This window comes from Physeter macrocephalus, unplaced genomic scaffold (assembly GCF_002837175.3).
Source record: "Physeter macrocephalus isolate SW-GA unplaced genomic scaffold, ASM283717v5 random_3043, whole genome shotgun sequence".
NCBI classification, from domain to species: Eukaryota; Metazoa; Chordata; class Mammalia; order Artiodactyla; family Physeteridae; genus Physeter; species Physeter macrocephalus.
The window spans coordinates 1-9,175 of record NW_021148331.1 but is presented as its reverse complement, the minus strand read 5'-3'; the positions used below and the strand labels follow the sequence as shown (position 1 = coordinate 9,175).

General features: G+C 51.9%; 1 long non-coding RNA gene across 2 annotated transcripts; it reads left to right on the top strand.

Moving 5' to 3' along the window:
* Window positions 1-35: 35 nt before the first annotated feature.
* LOC114485756 (uncharacterized) lies at window positions 36-9,103 on the top strand. 2 transcript variants are annotated; one of them, XR_003679077.2, is made up of 3 exons: window positions 36-74; window positions 2,936-2,986; window positions 5,049-9,103. It is a non-coding gene; the product is annotated as an uncharacterized lncRNA (long non-coding RNA). The 2 variants fall into 2 exon arrangements; XR_008616918.1 differs by lacking the exon at window positions 36-74 and adding an exon at window positions 81-2,350.
* Window positions 9,104-9,175: the final 72 nt, after the last annotated feature.

Here is a 9,175-nt window from a genome sequence, read left to right as displayed (position 1 = left end):
GGAGAACCTTCTTCAACCAGAAATGTGAAGACCCTCGACAACTTGAATTGTTGGTGGAGTATGTGAGGAAGCAGGTGAGCAGTCCTTCCCCTCCCCTCCAGAGCCTCCTGGACAACAGGTCCTTCCTGAGGTCTGTGGATGCTGACTTTCAGGGGATCATGAGAGGCTGAGTTCCCAGAGTCCAGTCTGAGGGAATTCTGACCAGATCATGTCAGCAGTGGGCACCGATCAAGGACACCTTCTGTGGATTCAGCCATGAGCCAGGTCAGGGGTCAGGGAGTAGGAATAGAAGAATAAAGGGCACCAAGAAGTCTGCTGCTTTTATAAACCTGTTGTCTTTCATTTACTGCACATTCGACTGTCTGCTGTGTGCGTAGTGCTGTACTGATCCTGGGCACACACAGTCCTCCTGCAAGATAGCAGCACGCGGTGCAGTGAAGCTCCCCTTAGGTACCCACTTTGAGCCCCAGGATTCATGTTTCCAGCTCCTGGCTTCCAACAGGACTGGGCTCCAGGCAGCATTCCACAACATCCTGTAAGCCTCTTCCCACTGGGTGCTATCTGTCGTCACGCAGAGTCCCCCTGCTTCGTTCCTCACCCCTCTGGCTGCCCAGGGCTCCCTGACACCAAAGCTTCTAAGAGAAAGCTCCAGGCTGAGGACTGCTTAACTACATAGTTTTCCTCGAGCCCAGGAAGAATTCACTCCTGTTCTCTCTGCCCCCGGATCCTGTACTGATGGGAAATCCATACATTACAGGTGAGGGAGCTGAGTGGCAGGGAAGAGGCACATGTAGGCTTTCCCAGGGTCTCCCAGTGAGTCAGGCTGTGCAGCTGATCTAGAGCCCCCAGCTGGGTGATTCATGCAGCCACTAGAGGCCTCAGCTGCTCCAGACCGCTCATCAGCTCAGGCTGTCCCATGAGTCACACCTTTGCTTCACGGGCCTGGCCCCTGGAGCCAAAGGGGCCTCACCTCACAGTTATTCTCTTATTCACCTGTGTCCACGGCCTTCAAGCCTCCAACAGCCAGGAGAGGGAAGGCCAGGCTCTGGCTCCAAGGAGAAGACAGGGCCAGCAGGCCCAGCTGGTTGATTACTGGAAAACAACATACTAAGGCTCTTCAGAGGGTAGAGAACCCCAGAAGCCAGGACTGCTGTTTGACCGTTCTTCAAATCTGCCAGAGCCGGGAAGAAGGCACTGTGGCCAGAGGACCCCACCCACAGAGAATTCTGAGACTCACACTGTTGACTGGACTTGCCCTCAGACAGGAGTAGCAACTGGCAAAGCAAATGCTATGTTTTCTGAGAGACCAGCCCAACTTTTCCATCTACCACGGTGGGCTTGTGCCAGGGGCCACAACAAGGGCACAGCTGGGACCTCTCCGAGGGCCCTGAAGGAAGGGGCTGCCACACCAATAAGAAGGCCCAGATTGCCCCAGTGAGAGGCAGGCACTAGGAAAACAGTGATGGAGCTCTTAGGGAAGCAGCGAGCTCTGATGGGGACCCAGTTCTGTCAGCAAACCTGTTGAGCACCTATTCTACCAGCCTCTCTGTTGAGAAAGCAGAAATTAGTAAGACCCAGTCCTGCCCTCAAGGATCCAGCTCATGATTTGGCAAGGAAGCCAGTCAGGCACAAGGCTAACCCTGGAATAAGTCAGTCTGCAATGTATACAGGCAGGAGCAGAGTCTATGAAAGGCTAAAGAAAGGAGGGACTAAGTCTGACGGAGTGGATCGGGAAGGCCAGGAGGCTAGTCCTGGGCCATGATGCCAGTTGGTCTGGTAGATGGCCTGAGACCCAGTCAGAGATCATGCTGAGATTTTCAACCCAGGAGATGGGCATAGTGGTGGCATTAGGGACAGAAATGGAGTAATTGGAAAGAGGAGTGGCTTTTAGGTGAGATAACAGGTCAGTTGATCTCCTTGCACTGGAGACATGTGGAAATCCAGACCTGAGGTGTGTGTGTGAGACTGGGGATGAGTGCGAGGGTCTGCGGCCTAAAAACAAAGCAGCGGGAGTGAAGGAATTCTTGGAAGAGGGAGTCAGTGCAAGGCCTGAGATGAGGCCTTTAGACTCCTGCCACCTCTCCTTTCCCCCCAGTTGCCTTCTCACCCTCAAATGGCGCCTCATCTTTCTGAATCCAGTGCTGACTCCTGCTCTGATCCAGCTCTCGCCCTAGAGTTTGCCTGTGCACTTGAAAGCATTTGTCCTTATTCATATCCTTACTAGCAGGAGCCTGGGAATCCTCCCAGAGGCGGCCTTTATCGCCTAAGACTTGCCACTCGTTAGAGCACCTGCCTCTTGCAAAACTGCCCGACCACGCCTCCCTGCAGCTGCTCCTGTTCTCCATCACAGGTGTCCCCTCTCCGCATTGTTCAGGGGGGTAAACTCCCTCAGTCATCCTAGAGGGGTGAAGCTGGGGCCCACTAACCATGGGGTCAGGGCCCACTAGAGGACAGTAGAAGCATACACATTTTTTTTTTTTAAGTTCCAGTGACTAGCCGTGTCCTTCATCCTGTGGGGTGCACGTTACTATTATGGGCCCCTTTCTCAGACAAGGGAACTTAAATCTCAGAGAAGGGAATTGGCTCACCTTGGGTAACATCGCTACCCTGAATGGACAATCAGACACACAGGTCTTCTGGTCCACAAAGTCAGGGCTTGTGTGTCAGACATTTGTCCGTTCAGAGGCACAATGGGGAATTCCCTAAAGCCTCCCTTAGTGACTTGTTTCTTTGAACCCCCTTAAATGAAATAATCCGGGAGATGAGAGACCACTAACCGCCGCCCCCCCCGCCCAGCCCCAGGCTTGGGAGCTGGGATGGTCAGAAGCCCCTCAGGCCCCCGCCCCATTCTCTCCTTTGGGAGGCTGGTTCCTTATGCCATCTCACGTCTGTCCTGCCCTTGTCCCTTTCCTGTTTCCTGTTCTCCTGATTGCAGATACAGTACCTGGACTCCATGAACGGTGAGGATCTGCTTCTGACAGGGGAGGTGAGCTGGCGCCCTCTAGTGGAGAAGAATCCTCAGAGCATCCTGAAGCCCCATTCCCCAACTTACAACGACGAGGGTCTTTAATGGGCTGGTCCCTCCGAACAGCTGGCCAACTAGCTCTGAGGAACTGCCAGAAGAGAGGTGGCTGTTTGGCCCAGGATCCTGCAGGAAGTGGCCTGAACTGACCTTTGAACAGCATCTGTCAAATACCTGGCCCCATTTGTGTTGATTTTCCTCTTAGTACGCCCAGGAGTCTGATTGGGTGGGGTACGGTGCTGGGAGAACCCTTATCCCTTCTAAGGTGTCCTCTCCCTCAAGAGAAGCCCTGAGCAAGAGCTCCCCTGCACACACTCCCCAGGTCCCCTCTAGGAAACATGCGATTGACAGCTTTTCCCAAAGGCCACAGAAGGGAATGGGGGTAGGTTAGAAAGGGGACACCCCCTCCCCCCCAAGGGCCCACTGTGGCCGAGGAGCAGTTTGTAATGCTGCTGAGTCAAGACGGGTAACCACGCTCTGTCCTCCGGCGTCGAGCCGTGGGGTTGAGTTGGCCATTAAAAGAAACAGAGACTTCTCTCTGCCATGGCTCTGTATTCCTGGGTCTTTTAGAAACTTACCTGGGATGGTGGATGCCACGAGCTGAGGAGCACTGCCCAGCTCAGTTAGAGGCGGGGAGGGGGAGAGGCTCAGGGGGGTCTCTGCTGCTGCTTCTGCCTCCAGTTTGTGGAGATGTCACTGTTCTGGCCGAGGTACAGCCTTCCAGGCCTCGACCTTGGGGACCCAGGAGGCCTCTATGGCCAGGGGGCTTGTCACATCCTGAGTCATTTGGAAAGAGGCCTCAAGGGAAAGGTCCCTTTGTCACACACACTCCCATTGAACTGGGTGAGGAACATGCTGCCTTTTCCTGTCTTGGCTCCCCCTTACACGAGGTACTGGGGAGAAGGGGAGAGGAGGAGAACACACTCTTCCTGGCTTCGTTGCTCCGCCCCAGGACCCAGCCCCGTGCCCAGCCTTCCACCCCCTTTGCAACTCCAGGAGCATGTGCTGCAGAGCCACCTTGGTCTGAGCACTTGAGGACCAGTCCCCTCCTCTCTCTAAGTGTGGGTCATCTCTGGGGGAATTTTCTTTAAATTGAAGAAAGGGGGCGGAGAACCATATTGCCCCTCCCCCCATCAAACGTCCTTCATTTAACTTGCTGTAAAATGAGTCATATAAAGAAACTCTATAAGGGTGAGGTATATCTCACTTCTGTGAAAACATTACAAATCAAACCGCCTTCTCTGAGTTTATTTAAGATGCTTTTGTTGCACACGGAGCTCTAGAGTGAAGCCTCCTGTGTGTGTGAGATAATAACACCTTGTAACTCATTACAGCTGGGCACTATTTACATAAACCAGAGCTGGGCCAGGCAGGAATTTGCTGATTAATTTATTTTTAATGGAGTGAAGTATACCATGCACCAAAATAAACTTTACAGTGTGTACCTAACTGCTCCTGGAATGGATGGAAAAATTAATGGAACAGATTTGGCTCTCAACTCTACACATTAATTTATATGTAAAAGTTATCTGAGCCTTAACCCATTTGCTGCCCAGGGAAGCTCCCCAACCACAGATCTCAGCCTGCAGCACCAGTTCAGCTACCGGGCTTGCTTTAGAATCATGGCATCTCAGATTGGAAGGACCGTTAGCGGTCATTTAGTCCAGCCCTGGTCCGGAACTTGACGCCCCTTCTCAACATCCCAGTTGCCTATGTTCATACGGGCCCCATATGAATACCTCCAGCAGCAGACGGCCCCCACCTGCAGAGCCAAGTCCTGTCTCCATAAGAAGAGTAATCACCAAACACTGCAACTTATGACACGCAGCCATGTTTCAAAGAGCCAGTCGATCTATCATGTCTGTGATGTCCCGAAGCCCTCACTTCCTGGCCGTAGGCATCTTTCACTGACTACACCCGCCCCCCCCAAAAAATAAAATCCAGGCTCCTTGGAAGCTGCAGGGCTCCTCTTAGTTTGATCCTTGTTTGTCTCTTTGAGTCTCTAACCCATTTCTTTTCTGAGCAGCTGAACCACTTGGGGTTACCTGAGGAGACTACCCTGTATGTTGTCTCTGCCTGGAATGCTGTCCGCTCTTCTGACTAAAGAAATTCCACATGTCCCCTAATACCACCCTCTCCTGTTCACCCCAGGCAGTATTCTCCAGAGGAATGATTTTTTTACATACCCGCCCTCCATCCTGCACTGTGAGTACCTTCAGAGTGGGCATTGGTGTTTGGATCAGTCGCCTTTGTTTTTCCAGCGTCCAGCAGCGTGGCTGGACCTTAGTAGGCATCAGTGTAAGCTTTGATAAATGAAAGAAGGAATGAGTGACTAAATCACCAATCATTATCTATACAAGCCCAACAAAAAGCCCCTTTCTGGACCATTCTCTCAGTCGGTACTACAGTTCAGCTTATTTTAATAATTCAGTACGAAGTACCTCCTTTGGCCCTCGAATAGGAACAAAAGCCAGATGTTCTTTCTATAGCTAAACATTTTTCTATTGCAAATTGTTATTATACAGAACAAGTGAAAGACATGTTTTCTTTGCTCTCAGGGAGATTGCTCTCTAGGAATAATTTTGTCCTGTATTTGCACTCTGTATACCTCCAGAAAGGATCACAGCAAATTAAGAGACACAGGTGTAAAAACTGCAAAACGATTGAAACAAAGTTTAAGAGATAAGATGCAAGTATTGGTAGGTTAGAAAACCTAGCCCGCTAATAACCGACTTTCACGTGACTTTTTCAGCAATTTATAAAGTGTGATCTCACGTGTGCATTGTCTCGCAGCAGTCCTGTAAAATAGGTATTGTTCTCCTGATTCTTATCCCCTTTACACAAGAGACGAGACGCGACTACAGCTCAGAGAGGCCTGGAAGATGAACCGGAGTAAGAAGGGGCCTAGAGTGCCCAGCCCTCATCTTCAGCCCTGGGGCCCTTGCTCCCTCCCCACCCCGCACTGCTTCCCGCAGGTCAGTGAGGAAATCTGCAGTTGAGTATAAAACCTTGCTCTGAGCTCCCTGGAAGCCAAAGGCAGAAATGAGACAGGCTGAAGGTTATGTACTTCCCATTGTCACATGAAAGGAATTATACTTATTCATCAGAAGAAACAAATGTTTTCCTTACTCTTCCCAGAATATATTATAGGGTCTTAAAATGAGAACCACTGAACAATGTTGCGAATAGTACCCCTAAGATTCCAGATTTGCCTAAAATTTTAAAAATTGCAAGTATTGCTTTCTTACATCAAGCTGAGATTAAAGCCCAGGCTACGCTTCAGCCAGTGTTTTTTGTGTTTCTGTTCTGCGCCAGACGCTGCTTGGTGTTTTCAGTTCGTATCTCATTTAATCCTCAGTGACAGTTCTGTGAGGCAAGTGTTATTTATAAGTTCATGTTACTGCTGAGGGGGACTGAAGCTCAGGGAAGCCCAGATTTACCTTGCATGCAGACTGAGGCGGTTCTGACACCCAAGTCCAATGCTTTTAGTTCTAGAAAAGGAGTACTAGGTGGGGAAAGGGTCAGTTGTGCTACCTTAAAAAGTAAAGGGAAAACTAAAGCAGTATTCCAGCCACGTGGGCTTCTGTGGGCACATACACATACTAACAGGAAAAGTCAGAACAAGGGAGTTCAGGTTCAAGGTTCAGAAAAGCTTTCGAGGAGTTGGAACATAAAGGATGGGCAAGGTTTAGGTAGGTGGAAAGAAAAACAGGAAGTGTGGCTCCGCGGCACGGAGCAGGAAACTTCAGACTCAAGTGGAGCAGCTGAGTCGGTTGCCAGGGAAGAAGAGGTTGCCGAGATCCAGATGGGGCCACTGCTCAGGGAAGCCTGGGTAACGCTGCATCTGGCAGGGACTGTGACCTGATGGGAGTGCAGGTGCACAGCGGCGTGCCGGGTGGATGGGCGCAGTCAGGAAGGATTCTAGCCATCTAGGCTTGAAGGCCTGGGGGCAATTGTGGAAATACAGCGGAAGTTCAAACCCCAGAGGCATTGCAGGGAGTAAAATCGTCAGGACTTGATGCCTCACTGAACATGAAACCTGAAGAAAGCTGTTCAGGGCTCTCCTGGGAGCAGGGTGGGAGATGGTGATGTCTAGCAGAAGACGGGAGCGTGAAAAGAAGAATCTTTGCATTGCGGTTTTTTTCGGGTGCTAATTACATTATCCTATGAGATAGGGCAGGGCAGGGATTATTGTCCCCACGATGCACTAGGGAAGCAGGTCCACTGAGGAGAAACCACTTACATAGCGAAGCTGACCAGTCTCATGTCTTCAAGCCCCACCCCACTGCTTTGGTGCATGTTGGTTGTGTCTGTATGGGGAGCTGGTCTGACGGAAGATGCATCGGGGGGGGGGCAAGGGCATAGGGCAGGCCTGGACCTTGGGGGATGATGAGGACCTCGGGGCCAAGGACTTTGGCCCTGCCTTGGGTATAGAAGGGACACCTGAAGTCATGAAACTGGATGAGCTCCCAGAGACGAAATGTGGCGGGTAGAAAAGGGAGTGGGGTGGGCGTGGGAGAAAGCATCCACCGGGGGTTGGTGGGGACGGGGGTAGGAAGATAGTAGGAACCAGCGTAGGAGGCGGAATCAGGAGTAAAAGCCAGGCGTGGGCGGTGTGGGTGGACCTTCCAGGAGGAGGAGGCTCTTAAGGAGTAAGTGGGTGGAGCTTAAGGGCTTTAGACTCCCAGGAACAAGACTTGAGAGCAGGTTATGGCAACAGTTGTGGTATCTTGGGAGATGCCTAGATGAGAAAGAACGGAGAAAAATCGGGCGGGAGATAGGAGAGCAGGTGTTTTCAGCACAGGAAAGAACTGAAGATGTGCATGGGGGTGTCTGATTAAGTGTAAAGCAATGAGCGGAGTAGGAAGCGTCCCTCAAACGTGAGGAATTAGGGTTAGATCCCTCTGGAAGTGGAAGCCTGGTCTGGAGAACAAGGGCCTGGCTTTGGAGGGGAGGAGGGAAGCCTTTCCTGAGACCAGAGATTGGAGGACAGGTGGGGGGCAAGTGATTTTCTGAGGTGAGGGCCCAGAGGGAAGGGAGCTCACACTGGTCTCCATGCCCGGGGAACCTAGAGTTTATCAGCGCTTGGAGTGAGGTGGGGAGGGAAGGGGAGTGGGCAGTTTGTGGTCCGAGAACACGACAGTCCCAAAGTGAACCCTTCCCTTGGGAGCAGCCCTTTACTTGCTACCCTGGTTCTGCCCCCTTCAGCCTTCTCCCACTGCATCCCACTGTGCCCTGACCACTGACACCATGGACTCGGCCTTAGGGAGGACAGGCCAGACCTCAGGCCCCTGGCCATGATCTTCTACCCCCTCACTCCGCCCTGGTGATAAGCACCCCTCACGAGTTTTCTGTGGCTTCCAGGGGACTTCCCTCAAGCCATGCTGCTGAGCCCAGGGCCCAGACCCTGCCCAGGTCAAGGGCCTCCATCCCTCTGATGAGGCGAGAAAAGGTCCTGGAGATCCTGGCCGGGGATTTCCGGGAAGGGAATCTTCAAGCACTGACCCGTTAAGTCAAAAAGTGATAGAACGCAATGTGAGCACTAGAAGGTACTTGGAGACCTCCAGCCTCTTGCTCTACGGATGGGAGACTGAGGCCTTGAGGGTCTCACTCAAGTTTTCACAGTCAGGAACCAGAATCACTGACCTGTGCTGGCTTGCTTCTTCCCTCTTTTTCTCTCTCCCTGTGGCCAGAAACAGTTCCTTCACCTCCCAGTCACCATGTGAGAAAGAGCCTACAACAAGGCTGTACTCTAATTGGGGGTGGAGGGCGGAACGTGGTTCCTCTAAGCTTCCAGAATGGCTCATGAGCTCTAAACCCCAAGCAACTGGTTTATACCTCGGCTTATTCTGTGGCTTATAATTATTTCTCAGTCTGCCTTCCCCACTAAACAGAGTTCCTCCAGGGCACAGACCTAGTCTTACTGATCTTTGGGACCACAGTGCTGGCCTACAGTAAGCATTAAATATACATTGGGTGGACTGAATGGGCACAGGAAGAGGGGATGGGGAGGGAGATGTGGCTGGATCAATAATGTTGGGGGATTAAGAGATCAATGGTGGGCTTCCCTGGTGGCGGTGTGGTTGAGAATCCGCCTGCCGACGTAGGGGACACGGGTTCGTGCCCCGGTCCGGGAAGATACCACATGCCGCG